General features: G+C 30.9%; 1 pseudogene; it reads right to left on the reverse strand.

Moving 5' to 3' along the window:
• Positions 1-881: 881 nt before the first annotated feature.
• On the reverse strand, positions 882-1,942 carry LOC149576252 (tryptophan aminotransferase-related protein 3 pseudogene; annotated as a pseudogene).
• Between the last annotated feature and the right edge of the window lie 16,143 nt (positions 1,943-18,085).

Genomic DNA, 18,085 nt, shown 5'->3' on the forward strand with positions numbered 1-18,085 from the left:
AAAAATCTGTTGGTAAACAGATTTGTCACAGTAGAATTTTCCCAACGGAGTGTGTGGCAAACCGTTCACAACAGTTGGATAGACCCTTGGTATGTGGCCTTCCTCTGCGTTTAGAGGGGTAGCTCCCTCGTATGATATGATTTTGAAGTTTTTTGAATAATGAATATAAAACTAAAGGTGAGAAAGCTCATGATGATGAATGCACCACACAACTCCAAGGCTTTTCCAAACTACTAAATTAAAACCGCTAATAAAAACAATCAAGATCTACACTTGAAAACTATTACTAGCTCAATGTTGATCCATTGATTCATAAACATCTACACCATACCATGAGAATGCTCAGTACAAAGAGAATCAAAATTTCTAATAATTTAGATTTAGAAGATGAGAACTCAAACTGCACGTTCCTTTATTTTCTTGCACCAAGAACTCAAGAGGAATTTCTAATTACAAAAACAAAATTTGTACATACTTTCCAAATATCATCTCATAATCAAAATTTTAGCATAGTGCTCCCTTTTTCCAAAGCCCAAAAAGTCCCTTTACAAAGCCAACATGAGCCCTTATATAGACATAGAGGTTAATAACTACCTCTTTGTGGTTAATAACCACCTCCAAAATACGTGATTTTGGGGAGGTTAATTAACCTTTATAAAATTAGCCTAGTATGACCTGAAACCTACATTTTACATCTTTCCCCAAAGGAAGATTGCATAATAAATCTTTGCTGATCTCTTTTTGATATTTGAACGATTCATTCAAATAACATCACTTTATTAATGAATGCATATCCTTGCTTTTATGAAGAGACCAAGAGCGTGTGGCATGTGCACTGAATACTAACTTTATGTTTACGATCTCTCCAATTATGTTTATATCTACCAAATGTGCTTTTCTTCAATGTAATCGTACATCTTCTCATACACATTGTAGTCTTTAACAATCATCCACCCATGCCAAGAACCTACATGGCTGATGAGCTTGAGGAGGGTGAAAAGCACAACATCATCATCAGCTAGGTGTGGGATTCTTGTGAAGTGAGGCCAATAATATGCATGATCATTTATATCTCTCACATTCTTACTCGTCAGAACATATTTCTTCAACCAACCATTTGGATTGTTCAGATATGTTACAAATTCAATGAATGTAGAGGTATCCAATTTCTTAGCTTTTGTAACCCAAGTTCTAGTGTTTAACTTCTGCACATAGTCCATTGAGTCAAACATCTCTTTTTGTTCTCTATACAAGCCATAGTATGGAGTAGCATCAACCACTTTGATGGGTTTCACAGATTGTGGGCTTGGGAAAGGCTATAAAAAGCAACATTGATAAGCTAGGTAGAACCTGTTCCAAGAACAATATATCTTCCTTGTATGACAGCATTTCCCACAAGTTCATGAATGGTGTGAATCTACTTCTCTAACTTTGGTGATGTGGCAACATATTCCAATTGGTTGTTTATGTCGTATCTCATTTTGTACCATGGTGGCACTACTATTGCTACTGCTTCTGCATTTCCAATCCAGAATGGTTTCAAGAATGTGGGATCTCCTTGGTTGGCATCCATCACACAATTTGGAACAAGTTGTGAATAGTCAAGTCTAGTGTAGCAGGGATTGCATTCACAAACCAAAAGTCCATTCTCATCTCTTAGAAATGTATCAACAAACACATAACCATATCCAGAACACTGATACTCTGCTACTACTTCTACTTCGTCTGCAACTCTTCTACTCCATCCTCCTCTCTTTTCACTTATAAACATCCTTCTTTTCCTATTATTATTATGAGTACTGCCCAACAAGTGCCCATTTTCATTATCTTAGGGACCATGAAGAAGTAAAAATTCGTTCAGAAGCAGAGAAAGTAGCAGCACCACACTGTGCAATCACTTGGGCTTTTGGGAGCCAATTGGAGGGTTATGTTGAGGCTCCATATTGTTTGTCTAAGTTTATCTTCTTGCCCTATGTTTATAGCATTTCACATGACTGCATGTTGTTTATACATTCTACCAAACAATTTGCATGCTTTCTTTATGCTTCCACACTTTGCATACATGTCCACCAAAGAATTCACAACTTATGACATTTGATGAAAATCCATTTGCAATTATGCTTTTATGAATAGCCATAACCTGTTTCGAAGCTTCCTATTCCGATTACACATATATCATAGCAAAGTTGATATATATATGCTGCTATTTGTAATTTTTACTTTAATTGGTGAAGAGAATTCGATTAGAGTGATCATAGCTAAAATGGGACATCATCTGTTATATAACCGACAAAGCTCAAATTCTGCCCAGTACTCTTGATAGGTGTGTGCTAGAGTTTCTCGGTGCAATATGATTTGTCGAAAACACCTCCCACTTTTTCTACATGCTCCTCAGATTTAAAATAGTGATTATATTGATGAAAATCTTCCCTTTCTTTTATAAGCGGTAATGATCGCATTCCATGAAAGAATGTCTTGCACAATCATTTTGTCAAATACTTCGTGTGCATCTACTAGACTTCTAAATTGATCATATATTCATATAGGAGTATCTTGTACAATTTTGTGTCCAGATATCTTAATTTCCATTTTGTTGATGTGAGCGTGAATTTTCCTGCCCTTTGAAAGTGCATTCTTGGAGATGTAGGTTTGTAAGAGTTGGAGATATGTAAAAGAGTTTATAGTTCATTTATCAAAGGTAAGCAGAATATTTAATTCTTCCTTCAACAATCCCCCTTTACATAATGCAGTGAGTTTGAGATTTGAATTGTGACTGATGCGTTGGGGATGCTTGGTCAATCTGCTTATTATGACCGCCTTTGAGTACAAGAGCTCGAATCTGCTTATCCGATCACAAAATGTTAGTACTCTCACATCCCCTCAGAACACTAGCAAAGCTCAGAGCATTTGGTGCAATACCAATGTTGTGCAATTCAAAAAATAGGCTGAAGGTGTCATATCCAAGTTCATTCTAGGCATATCTTGTTGTCCTTGTTCAATGGCTTTTGGCAAGGAACAAGAACTGATCACGCTTGTGACGGTTCTGGAATCTTGCTTAATGCCTTTATATTATAGGTGAGAATAATGATCGATAGCCTCTGCAAATTGTTCATTTTGAGCATATGCTGTGATTATAGAATCCCATGATACCAAATCTCTCTTGGGTATTCTCTAAAATACTCTCACTGCACATGGTGAATTACCAGGAACTCCATCTGATTCACTTTGATTGTTATTGTCAATTGCTCCAGTTTACATGTATGACTTCTCATGGAAGAATTTTAAAGAGGTTAGAGAAATTTTCAAACAAGTTAATAACCATCCTAAAGAGGTTAAGAAATATGCATTTTTGGAGAGGTTAATTAACCTACTCCAAAATGCGCAATTGGAAAGTTATCATTAACCTGTTTGAGAGGTTAAGAAATACACATTTTTGTAAGTTATCATTAACCTTTTTGAGAGGTTAAGAAAAATGCATTTTTGGAAAGGTTAATTAACCTACTCCAAAATGCACGATTTGAAAGTTATCATTAACCTTTTGAGAGGTTAATGGTTATTGATAGACTTGAAAATGCGTATTTTGGGTCCCTCCATTAACCTGCAATAACTTGAGGCTTAGCAGTTAGATTTTAAAATTTTCAAGTGCTATGCGGAGTTGGGAATGAGCCAGAGATATGAAGATTCAGAAACTCAAAAAAACTCATAGATAAAAATAACCATTCCAATGATTAAAATGGGATGTATTTCACACATAATGAGGGGATTAACATGTTCAAAAATTGAAACACTTTATTACTGAGCAACACGTGTAAATTGCCCTCTTCAAACACACTTTGGATGAAATAAAATTATACCTCAATATTTCTAGTTTTGTCGTAAAAATAGAAATTTTGGCCACGTACTGATGTTAATATCAGAGAACAATATTGAACTTTCTTGTTTGTAATCTAACTCAACAAATAATCTTTGCAACCAAATCATTTCATGTTAACTTGTTGCAATATATTGTTTCAAACATAACTTCTTTTGCAATTTCCGCTCTCACAAATCACTTGGATGAACTAGTGCAATTAGGATCAAAATTCACATAGTCAAAAATTAGAAAGGAAGAAGTGGAATGGGAAGGTCGCTCAGGTTATCAATGTTGGTGATTTTTATCTTTTTTTGGTATGATAATATGTTTTTAAAGCTAGCTGACATTTTTTCTATCGTCATAATTAGTAGTTTTTCAATTTTAGGGTTATAAGTGAACCAATGATAGCCTTTTCTAGAATTAAGATAACTTAACATACTAACAATGTAGAATATTTGATTTAATTAAATAACTATAGCTAATGTAATAAATAATAATGAAAGTAAATTAGTTTTAAATGTCACCATTTCATTCCATTGAGAAAATATTCACATACAAAATATATTTTAAATTTCAATGTAGATTTAAATATATTTTTTACAATTCCATTATTGTATTTGTCGGAGGCAATATACTATTGCAATCAGTTCTACTTAAGTTGTTAAGTTGTGATTAATTTTATTTATTTCAACCAACTACATTTTAGTATTGTTATTTTGAAGTTCTTTTTAAAAAAATTTTAATGTATAAATGAGAAATTTCTAATTTTTAAAATCCGTAAAATTATTTTATTTCAATTTAATTGGCTCATACCTTTGGGGTGTTATAGGGCGGATTTCCAGGAAGCGTACCCATATTATGAGGCGATATTTTGGGTAAGAATATATGAAAACATGAAATAGATCAAACATATTTTAATACATTTTTAAAATACTAATACTTTAAATGCTAAAAATTTATAAAAATAGAATAATTAATTTTAAAAATTATAAATTGAATATAATAATTTTTAACATCTTAAATATTATGAAAATATTAAAATTATAATTAAATTATATTATACATTATATTAGTGATTGACTTCTATATTAATATTATTTAATTTTTAAATATTACTGATGTTTAGCTTCATTTATTATTTTATTATTTATTAATTAAGAATAGTATCATTTGAATAATATTATTGGAGAAATATTATTCAGTAATATTGTTTATTCAAAGTATTGACAAAGAAGAGTAATGAATTGGAGTAGTAATATATATTTTAAGTTATTCATATGTCAATATAGGATTATGACAAAAACTTAATTGATATTAACAAAAGTGGGCAATAGCCTTTTATTAAGAAAACAAATAAATTTACAAGATTTTGATAAAATAAATAAATAAATAAATAAGCTATAATTACAACATAATGAATGTAAAATACTGACAATATAAAATGATATTTTCTTTAATCACTTTGTGCAAAGAGATTTGTAAAAAGCTTGGAATCTTAGCAATAAGAACCTTAGTACCTCTTTAACAAGTGTGCTTCAAATGTTATATTAATTAAAATTCTATTCATTTTGATATATCCATTGTCACATTTAGGTTATTCAAAGTAAAGAAATTGGAACACACACTAGGTATTATTAATTTAAAGGAAATACTCAAGTTCTATATTGTGCCAATTACGAATATTCACTCAAGCCTTTTAATTCCCACTTGGATTATGAAAATTTATATATTTTAAAATATTTGATCAATGATACCTTACTCAAATATTGTTCACTTTGGTTGGTGTACTTTGTATTAGATATGCTTTATTACTAGTTTTATATTACATTATTTCAGAGTTACTAATCCTCCTCCTACTTTCTTGTTACCATCAATAATTTCAATGTAGATTTAAGTAGATTTTTGATAATTTCAATGTAGATTTAAGTATGTTTTTGATAATTTTACTAGCATACCAAAAAATTTAATTCAATTTCTGAAAAATAAGCCCAGAGGTATCCAATTTCAATAGAATTACTATAAGTTTATTTGTTTTATATATAATATCCCTTAATACATAGAAATCTTAAATATATTTAAAAAAAAAAACATAGAAATCTTAAATTTTAAAACTCTTTCTTAGTTTTATGAGACTGAAAAATCCCAACAAATCAAATTTAGAGAATTATTTACTTCATCACATCCAAACATGAAATATACAAATTAAAGAAAGTTATAGCACTAAAAAAAATCATAGCAATAAAATAAGCAATGGTAATAAATGTTTTGAATTTATTTTTATTTTATGCTCTAATTCGTAGCATAATCATAAGAAGATTGTAAACCATATTTTAGAATGTGGAATAAATATGACATACATTGAGGAGGAACTGATTGTAAATTTAAAAACCACCAGTTCACATTGAGTTAAACTATCCATTGCATGCAACTTTCAAGATTTTAATTATTAAAATTTTATTTTATTTTTTTGACAAGTAAATGAATGTCAATTTTTTTTAAATAAAAAATTTTACATTGAATATTGCTACCATTGTAGAAAGCCTCTCGGCTTAAATATTTAAAAATATGGTTTTAATTAAAATCCATTATGTTTTTCATAATTAGGATAAGTTTCAGAACTTTTGTCATAGTAGTGCTTGTTTGAACAAAGAATTTATCATTTTAATATATTAATATAATTTATATGGCTTGGACTGTTTACCGATAAAAAAAAATCAATAGGATAAGTTACTTTTAATAAATTAAATTATCTAATAAAATTGAATAAAATAAAACTATTTACAATTTTCTATAAATTAAATCTCATATGTGGGATATAATTGAAATCCACCTTACCCTTGATCTAGCCTACTTAACTAAAGCAAGTATATTCTTTTGGGTTTCCTACTAAAATAGAATTCTTATAGCTGACATGTTTACTAAAGTGGGCTTTAAGGGCCCTTTGAGATGTCCTCTTTGCAAAGAGAGTTTTGAAATAGTCAAAAATCTTCTCTACCAATGTAATTTTTCTAAAGATTGTTGGCATTGGCTATGTAACAAACTTAATTGATCACGTGCTTTTCAAAATAACTTTTGGAGCCATATCAAGAGTTGGCCAAAAGTTGGACAATCCAAGATTTATAACAAATTATGGAATATTTCCCCTTCCATCCTCTCATGGGAAATTTGGAAGGAACGTACTAGAAGAATATTCAAAGAAGAAGAAATGTTAGTCAGATCCCTTCTAAACAAAGTGGAAGCTAGTAATTACAAAAGTCCTTAATAACTATCTATGTAACTCAATCTAAGAAGAAGGAACCTTCTCAAAATGAGATGCATTGATGAAAAATAATTAGAATACAGTCATTAACCCTCTAATGATGTATCCTAAAGATAGTAAACAAGCAATGAAAAATTGTAGATATGAATCTCCTCTGGAAGGATGGGCTAAACTCAATCTTGATAGAACATCCAAGGGCAACCATGGAAAATCTGGAATAGGTTGCTTCATTTATTCTTTAGAATCTTGGGTCATCAAAAGACTCAAACCCCTAGGGATTACATCTAATAACTTGGAAGAACTTGAAGCTCTCACAGAAGGCCTCCGCATAAGTTTGGGAATGGGGATTAAGAGGACCATCATTGAAGGATATTCCCAAATAATACTTAATGCATTAAGAAAGAGAAGCACTCCTAATTGGACTCTAAACTCAAAAATAGAGACAACTTTAAATCTAGTTGATAAATTTGAAGAAACCAAGATTCAACGCATCTATCAGGAAGGAAATAAGGAGGAAGATCTATTAGTAAACCTAGGAGTTGATGGTAAAAATTCTTACCTTAAAGATGTAGTATCCATCGATCAATATGAAGTCTAGTATATAGATGGATGTAAATAATAATAAATGGAATCTAACTAATATTAAAATCTGCAAATTATGATAGAGTCTAAGTTAAGAATCTCCAAAAAATCTCAATTTATGTATTAATAAGAGTTTAATATATACTAACCTTTAGCTTACAACCAAACCAAAACTCTAATCATACACATAGCAAATAATTATTCACCATATTCTATATAAATTAATAAAAATAGAACTTTATATTAGTCATCCCCATTTTCCAATCATCACAATTTTCTTGAAATGGGTAGACCTACTCTCTTGGCATATTTAAACTCAATAGCATCATTACACATGCGATTAGATTACCTCCAATTGAATACTTGTACCTTAAGCTAGGCTAGAAAATTATGAGGTTTCCAGTGCATCACATTCACATCAAGAGAAGTATTAAATTAAGACTACCTTTGCTCATTATATAAATTGCAAAGGATTCAAAAAATCTAAAGTACATGGCCTCGGGCAATGTGGTAGTTTCTAATTATTTTTACCTTTCAATTTAAAGAGTATAGGTGAGCCTATATTGAGGTATTTTCCTAGTTCAATGTTAAGTTATGATATTTTGTAGGTTACATTCCTTAGACTTCTATAGACTCCATAGGTTGTTACTATGGTAGCTATGGTTACCTCAATCAAAATGATCTCAGGCAATAGGGAAATGGGGTTCTAATAAGAATTTTTCTACCTTAGGATTAGCATATGGTAATTCATAAGGCCATTAGGGTCATTGTGGGTTAGGAACTTTCTAAGATGATGGATTGACAAAAGAATAACAAAGACATTATGGTCATGTTTGTAGAGACCATCATGTAGGTTGACAGGGACAAAACTATTATTAGGGATTTTTATAGAGTAGTCTTTAACTTGATCCTATCATTAAAGAACTTGACCTAGTTTTGGATAACTTAGAGGAGGACCATATATCCCGAGGAGAAGTGAGTATGGAGTAGAAGATGAATTGGTCCAAGTCTTCCCATCCTAATTATTAAGATCAAAAGAAACTTTATGCTTACTCATAACTGGATATTCCTCTTGGCGGCTACAAAACTTGCATATGTGTTGACTGGAAGTGCATAAAGTGGTATTTACATAAAGAGGACCCACTCGCTCGAGAATGAGAAATGGGTAATCCTTTGGTTTTATTTTGATCAAGCCATACTTTTGATTGTATAGTATTTAGATATGGTTAGTCTTCATAGTGTCCATATCTGTCAGTATGTCTTTTTGTGACTTTACCATAGGTTACAAGTGCTTTATCCATCTTAGGCCACCTATAGATCTTCAGTGGTATATCTTCTTCATAGGCATTTTTCAATATAATGCTATGTAATTGTCTCACTTCCCATGTTTTCCTAAAGAAGGGAAAGGGTTTTTTGTAGCCAGTTCTGATCTATACATTTTTGACCTATATGAAATAGTGTCTAGTTAATTTAGTTGACAATATTGTAACCCAAGTATACAGAAAATGTACATTATGATATATAAATAGAAATGTTATATATGACACTTTTTAAGTGTTATGTCTTCATGGTTTGAATCATGGACCTATTTCATTAATGAAAACTCATTCAGTCTCACTTTGTTTTGTATCCTTCAAAGATTTTCAACTTAATGCCAATTTCTCATGGAAAATTAGATACAAAGATGTATGAATGGTGGTTTGGAATAAAATTAAATATAATTAGACTTAAAGTAATTTTTAAAATAAACATAAATTCCTATCAAAGAAATCACATCAGCTCAAAAGTGGCAACAGGTCCCATCATCTTTCAAAATAAGGATTAAATTCAAATAAAAGAGATCGATACTAAAAATGGTATAGAACGCACTTAGATTGTATCAAAAATTTCTAATAAATTTACCAAGAATGGTAATATATAGTCTCACTAAATAAGAAACCTTAAAGAGAATGCCAACTCTTGTTTTTAAAATCAATCACTACTAATAGTTGATATTTCATTAAACCTTACAGGCTGGAACTAAATCATATTATCCTTTAAACAATAGGGAATCAAAGAACCTCATCATCCTTTGGAATCAAGAGAGGAGATTGAGGCTCCTCATCTTTTGTAGATTCTTCAAGCTCTAAGATAGGAAGCTCCAATAAATCAAGGGTCAAGAGTTGATTAATCTCCCATGCATCCAAATGATCTTCCTTTATGTACTCATCCATTTGATTGAGTCTAGATGTGGGTCAAACATTAAAATCAATCAATAGGAAAGTAACATTCCTTCTCACTATAGGGAACCACTTTATGAGTCTAGTAGTGTCAAATGTCGATACCAATGGATATTAGAGGGGAACAAGTTGTTGACTATATGAGGGTAGATCATAATGAAAAGATCGAAAAATGTACATACCCTTCTAAATATTGGAAAAATCCTTACAATATTCCCCATATATGTTTCCTTAAAGAGCCATTTATAGAGAATATTTAGACTGGACTTGTTGGATTCAGCTAGGCTTCCTGTGGCTATAGACATTGATGGAATATTACTAGGAACTCTACACCACTCATAATTGTTAACAAATTATTTGCCCAAAATTTTCTATACAACCCTTAAGATCAGAAAATGAGTATTCACAAGAATAAAAAAGAGATGTACGCTAGAGATGGGGTCATTAAAGGCCATTAGGGGAATCAATCTCTTTAACTTTATCATAGTGTTTATGATTGTAGTTCTACAACTACTAATTCTCATCAATAACAATCTGAACTAGTAAAAGTAGGTCATTTCCATGAAAAAATGGAGCCCAAAATTCAAGTTGGTTTATGACAAATTAAATAACTATCAATCAATATTAGGGTAGTCATTTGGGTATAAGGAAGACAAGAAGTACAAGATTGTTCAATTCCCCTAGGGAATCCTTTAAGTTCTAGAGCATGGATTTAAATTTTAGAAATGATATCAATTTTTATCATTCCCCACCTTATCTCGCCTTTTTTTGAAGTATACAACTTTTCTGAGGACTATTAGGATAGATCATTCTTTTATTAAGTTGAGTTTATTTAGGAAATTCCAAATCATGTTTTATAGAGAATCTTTCCAGGTATGAATGTAATTAATTTCTATGTATCCCTAAGGTTCTCTTAAGTAAATCTCAAATTCCATATGGATAGACACTAAAACCCTATCATGGGTTATTATTATACTAAATTTATCTAATATATTTATTTTGACTATTGAATGATTATTATCTTGCAGAATGAAAAGGGAAGAGGGAGATCAATAAGAATGATTCTAGTAAGTACCATCAAAACTACGACAGAGATATAAGGAATAATATGGAACAACCTAAAATCAAATGGTTTCCTTAAAGAAAGAGAAGGAAGGAATGCCCTCCTGACTCTACCAATGGTACTATTAAACAACAATTGTATATAAGTCATAGTAATCAAAGTCTTATGCAGAAAGATCATAATAAATGTAATACTGGGGATGTCTCTTTTAATTTTGTAAATTGTATAAGACCAATGTCCCAGGAATGACTGGAGGTTTTCTTCTTCATTCTTTCCTACCAGTGCCCGTTTGAATGAAGATTGATGTAAAATGTCAAAATTATATTAAAAACAATTATTAATATGGCTTTGACCTATTAAAGATCAAAAAATGAAAAAATGAAAATTATAGCATAGAAAAATGAAACCTTGCACCTAAGAATGAACTCGAATACTACTTTAAAATTACATTACATAATATGTTTGAGGCCTTTAGGAGGGAGAGAGGGAAAGAGGGAGATAATTACAAGGTGAGTGTGTGTGTGTGTGTGTGTGTGTGTGTGTGTGTGTGTGTGTGTGTGTGTGTGTGTGTGTGTGTGTGTGAGAGAGAGAGAGAGAGAGAGGATAATTATGTTGAAGAGATGGTGAGAGGGGAAGGGAAAGTGAGATTAGGTAGTTATGAGATAGAGAGAGAAAAGGGGCAGGGTCAGATAAATGAGATAGTGATAAAGAAAGATAATAATTAAGGCTTATCATAAATATTTTTGGTGATGGGTTAAGGGTTATGGAGAGAGGGGGTATATATGATGAGAGTACATAATGAAGATCATCTTAGAGGGTAACTATAGGAAGATATATATGTAAGAAAGAGAGATAGGGAGAGAGGTGTCTAGAGATAGTGGGTAAATAGAGGAAGACATGGTGAGTAAGGTAGGTAGAATGGAAAATTGGGAAGAGGTGGAGAGAGAGAGAGAGAGAGAGAGAGAGAGCATGGGGGGTGGGGGGGGGGGGAGAGAGGGAGGGAGGGAGGAAATGGTAAACTAAACTGTATTGGACATAAACTTTGCCTAAAGAAAATTAGATTAGGATATAACACTAAATTAAAAACTAAACATAATTATACACTAAACATTAAACCTAACTCTAATAATAAACCAAATTATATCCTTATGTAAAATAAATTGACCCTAAACATATTTGATCATCAAACCAAACTAAAGTCTAACAAATATATTAGACTGATTTTACTATTAGGCAAAAACCCAAAAGAAATTGTTCTCCCTCATAGAAAACCATATGAAAGCCCAATCCTAAATACATTGAAATACGATATAGTTCAACCTCCATCCCTAATTGATTTAAGAAAATAAATTTGTGTCCATTTGAGATTTGAACTTTGGTTGGCACATTAATACAATCACCACTTCACCACTACATAAACTATTGGATATGAAAATAACTACCAAATAATTATTACATTCTTCCATTTGGCATGCCATATATATATATATATATATATATATATATATATATATATATATATATATATATATATATATATATATATATATATATATATATATATATATATTCCCATATTTAAGGTCAAAGAGAAGAGCTATAGTAGATTATAGAACCGTGTCCCTTAATTTTTCCAAGTACCTCCAAGAGACCCTAGAGATTCCCATTGCTCCTCTGTAGGATCTTGGAGGGTGTACTATAGTTATACCACTTCCTCTAATTTATTCATTATTTTTGAAGTCTTCTTCATCTACTAATAGAGGAAGAACACCCTTGGGCTTTTTTCCCATCAGTAGTTCTCTCGGTATGTTCGGTCTTGGTCTTTTCATTATCATCCCATCCCTCTCACCGAAGAAAAACTCTCTTAAAGAAGAATAACTCGTAACATAATAAAGAGATTTTCCTGTGTCCGAATTTCCTTTTTCCCTCCAAACCTTGTTATGATGTTTTTTTTTAGATATATGTATATATAAAAATTAATTACATTAAAATCTGAATGTTCTTTTAAACAAGCTTATATATATAGGAAAGTAGAGAGTTATCAAAGCTTTAATTTCTATGATATATAGTTCCTTTTACCAATAATTAGATTAAAGCCTCGAGATTTCTCACCTTCCCCCCGCCCCCTCGCTCTCTCTCTCTCTCTCTCTCTCTCTCTATATATATATATATATATATATATATATATATATATATATATATATATATATATAGAGAGAGAGAGAGAGAGAGAGAGGGGGGGGGGGGGGGGGGGTGGGTTGGAGCGAGGAGTGGGGGGGTGGGAGGCAGGTGAGAAATCTTGAGGCTTTAATCTAATTATTGGTAAAATGAACTATATATCATATAAATTAAAGCTTTGATAACTCTCTACTTCCCTATATATATAAGCTTGTTTAAAAGAACATTCAGATTTTAATGTAATAAATTTTATATTTTATCATCAAAGTGACACCACTAGTTTATAATAGAGTTCATGCCACAACAACTATTATGAATGTTAATGTTGACAAGAAAGCCATACTAAATGTAGAATGGTACATTTGGAGGTGATATATATCAAACAAGAAAACTAAGCCTCTCAAAACTTTTGGAATCATTGTGCCTACAATCACATCAGTACTAGGCATGCTGACAATAAAAACAAAAAAAATATGAATACATGATTTTAGTTTAGACTATGTTCAAAAAAAGATAGCATCTAGGTTATACATTTTTTCTTTAAGTCATTAGACAATTATTAAAAATAATCCATGGTAGTGCATATCACATAGTAAGGCCCACAAAATTACCCGTTCCTAAAACTAATAAATAGCTTCTTGACTTAGTACATGCGAATGGTTCAGATTTCATATTGGACACATTCACACTAGTGTCAAAAATATGTATAGATATTCAATATTGAAAATATAAACCAATGTTTACAATTCAAAAGTGGAAAAACAAACTAACTAGCTAAATGTTTTTCCATTGGGTTGCACGAGTGTAGGTAGAACGATTCAATACAAACTCATTTATTCAAAGATGAACATATGAAATAGAAACACAAGTTGAATACATCAAATAGAAGAATGTGACAAATAAGCCCTCTTACATATATATCAAAATAGCTTGAATGAGAACAAAGACTAGATTGAAGAGCTCCTTTTGTGAGAGCTAAAGAAATGGATGTGTTACCTTGATAATTTAGCCAAGAAGTTAAAGAAAGTTTAGTTCGGGAACGAGAGTAGATTTAAAATATAAAAACCTTCTCTCTTCCTATACTAAAACCCTTCTCTCTCTAGGAATTTTTCTCTCTCCATGTACTAAAAATCTTCTCTCTACATACTAATTTTTTCTCTCACTATGTACTAAAATCTTTCTCTCTCCACATACTAAAACATTTTGCCCTAATCCTAACCCATACCTTGTTGAGATCCCAAACTCCAATCAAAACTCTCATTGGGAAATAACTATCCTATCCAAAGATTTAATCAAGAATCAAAGCATGTTCATGGAGTAAAAATGTGTACATGATTTGTAATGACAATGTATTTGCAAATGATCAAGCACTATATCAACAAAAGAAAATGCAACTAGTTGTTGTAAGGTCTAGCTTAATTATTCTCAATCCATAGTCTTAGTGCACAAAGTAAGTGATAGGATGTTTGATACAAAGCTTGAATTTCCATGGATACATGTGCATGATTAGTTAATGAACACCAACCTAGTGCATGGATTGATTGACTGAAATCTACAACAGCATGTCTCCTTCACAAAGATTGCCAAATGAATGCATGGAATGAAATACTAGTACAACTTTACATTTTAAATAAAATGTGGATGAGCTTAAAATATTCTTGGTACTAGTTTCTCCTTGTTGATAGGTAGGCAAAATTCAGAGACATAAATCATGTTGTTCAAATTCCTTATAGGCCAATGCAAAAAAGTGATGTTCTAGATGTTGTCACCATGTGAAATGTGGAATGCAAAGGATGCACAACATGTTTGAAAGAATTCCTCATGGAGATGTCATTGTGTGGGATGATATGATTATAGGATATGTGCAAAATAGATTTGTCCAAAAATTCTTAAGAAACTTTGAATTCAATGCAGTTGGCAATTGTAAATTTAAAATCCATGGCATTGAACAACATCACCTAGATATGCACTCAAAAGAATAACTAAGATAGAATATGTGACAAAAGAAAGCTATAAGTCCAGGTTCGAATGTTCCTTCAGAAGATGGTAGAAATAATATAGAAAGGTGACATCTGGATATAAACATTTATTCACTATCTTTGATACTACATCTATTTATATGATCATAGAAACTCACTTTGAGGAAAGACCGCCTAAGTGGATATAGACATTTTAGACAAATGCAAGTAGCTTACAAGACATAGTTTGAAGTTAGTATTCATATTGAATTAAGGGGGAAAGTGGTGAGGTTGATGGTTGTGATCTATGCCTTTGGAGGGAACATGGTGTTCATATCAACAATATGCACATATTTCTTTTTCTTTGAAGTTACAAGGTTTCAAGTTATACTTATATATTTTGATTTATGCCACCTCTTGTGATTAAAATGTCAACTCTAAGATTGATTTTAAGTTTTAGTTAGAACCCCATCTTTCCCTTGGTTGAAGTTAGGCTTTAGCTTTGAAATTTGTAAAAGATGGGGTTAGTTATGAAATGGATTCCAAATTCCCAAACTCTAACTTTTGAGTAAGTTACTAATCCAAGAGGTTATTTATTCCAAAGAAGCTTATAAATACAAGGATTTGTCAATGTAATAGGGGAATTTTTTGATTTGGAAATAAGGGTACACATATGTTGATAGAAAACAATTTTTGGAAAGTGCATATAATTCTCACTCTTGTAATCAACATATTTTCTTTTGTTCTTGGTGCAAAGAAATAAAAAGAAGTGTATTTTGCATTCTCATTTCTACAAAGTCTGAACTGTTTAGGTCTCAATTCTTGTTGTAATTAATGTTTTCATGGTATGGTGTAGATGTTAGTGAACTATCAAATCATCACTGAGCTAATGCTAGCCTTTAAGTGTACTTCTTGATCGCTCTTGTTAGCAATTGAAGTTGATTTACAAAGGCTTCAAAGTCATGTGGTACATAATTCATCTTTAGTAGTTTTCTTTCTATCTTTCAAATTTTGAAGACATCTCTATTTGAAAATGAGAAATTACATCTTACGAGGGAGTTGGCCCTCAAAATGCAGAGGAAGCTCATATACCAAGGGCCTATCGAGCTATTGGAAAAATTGACTTTCCACACATTCTATTAGACCAAATCACGTACTTTCCAAGTGACAAATCTATTTTCCAATAGGATGTTAATGGGAAGTCAAAGATTTCACCCCCTTCTTTCTACACAAGACAATGAACCCAAATGAAAATATTGACTAATTCACCATAATATTATTTTTTTGCATGGTAGAAGGTGTGTGGTTGGGCAATGCTTATAATTATGTTACCACCACATTCATTGTATGGCATTGCAAGAATACAACCAAAACAATATAAGGTTTTGTGACCACTAAGCATTTATAAACCTACTCTCCAACTAAAAATGGAATTTTCAATACAGGTTATCACCATGGTCTATTTTCTAGCTTTGATGCTCATCATACAACTGTCTATATATGACAAATGGATTCTAGACTTGCAATTACTAGGTCTCTCAAGAATTTGATTAAAGGAATTACCTATGATAGTAGAAAGTTAATTTTTTGTTATTGAACTTCTTTTTTAAAATATTAGCTTTCACAAAATATAAAAACAAGCATGAAATAATCAAAATTTTAAAAGTTAATTTAAGATAAAATTAATATTAAAAATAGTGATTAAATATATTTTAGGTAATGAATAGTTTTTATATTTGTTCTAATAAAATTATAGTTGTAACTAAAAAATATAAATAATTGTAATAACTTTTAATTGTGATCAATAAATTAGGACTAGGGTGGAATTTGATTTTTGATTATCTAATTACTAAATTTTTTTGTGTTACTAATGTATATGCAATAAGGATTTGAGATTGAGTAGTTGATTTATTATATATTAAACAATACCTTTTAGTGTTTTAGATTAACATTAATATTTTTATCTTAAGGATGTGTTAGATTGTAGATTAAGGTTACACTTTTCTAAAATTATTTAGCATTTACTTCAAAAAATTTAAACAAGCTTAAGTACATTTAAAAATAATGATCTAAAATGTATCCAACATCTATCCATGAATGTTTGGCCCAAACTCGACAATGTCGTGCTAACTATATAAATGATATATAACTTGCTTGATCAGTTTTATGATTTTATTTATACCCCTCCCATTCATAAGGACCATAGAGAATAGAAAATAATTGTTAGCATTGATTTTGTAATTTAAAAACAATCTAATAATGCACGAAATACGATAAATATGTTTTAAAAGTTTCTTAGCCTATTTTATTTAATAATTTATTATTATCTTTCTAGGTGTGTTTCTTTTATTTATACACTTGTAAAGGTTCTTCATAGATGGAGTTGAAGTATTATATTTTGGAAGATCAATAAGTTATCTTTAGAACAATAAGGATGAACTAAAAGACTATGGTCAACATTCAACAAATTTTGGAAGACATAATTTGACCATTAAATAAAAACAAATCATATGATAAAAATCACAGTTTGTGCTTCTTGTTTATTTACTTCACACTATGTGCTTTTATTTTCATTATGAACGCATTTCTACTGTCTTCATCTCTCCATAGGGAATTGATACCTTATATAATGTAAAATTTCCATTTCTACGATAAAAAAATGCTTTTAAAAATATTCATCTATTTTGATCCTTATTAACAAGGGACAGGCTCTACAAACTATGCAGATGATAAAGATCAAATGCTGAAATGTTTAGAAAAATCCATCACGTTTTAGATTTTTTAAAAATTAATCAGCTATACAATTTGTAGAGAAGATAGCTGCATCCTATTAAGTTATTAACAATATCCTCACAATCTTTTGAATGTTTTCATACAAACCCAACATAAGGAAAAGGCGCCAACAATTAATCGCCCAACCAGGCGCTACATTCCCTTTGTGAACCAGATTTAAAGATCATTCAGGCGTTACGT

This window comes from Cupressus sempervirens, chromosome 1 (genome assembly GCF_028749045.1).
Source record: "Cupressus sempervirens isolate cs-2001-9-10 chromosome 1, ASM2874904v1, whole genome shotgun sequence".
Lineage (NCBI taxonomy): Eukaryota > Viridiplantae > Streptophyta > Pinopsida > Cupressales > Cupressaceae > Cupressus > Cupressus sempervirens.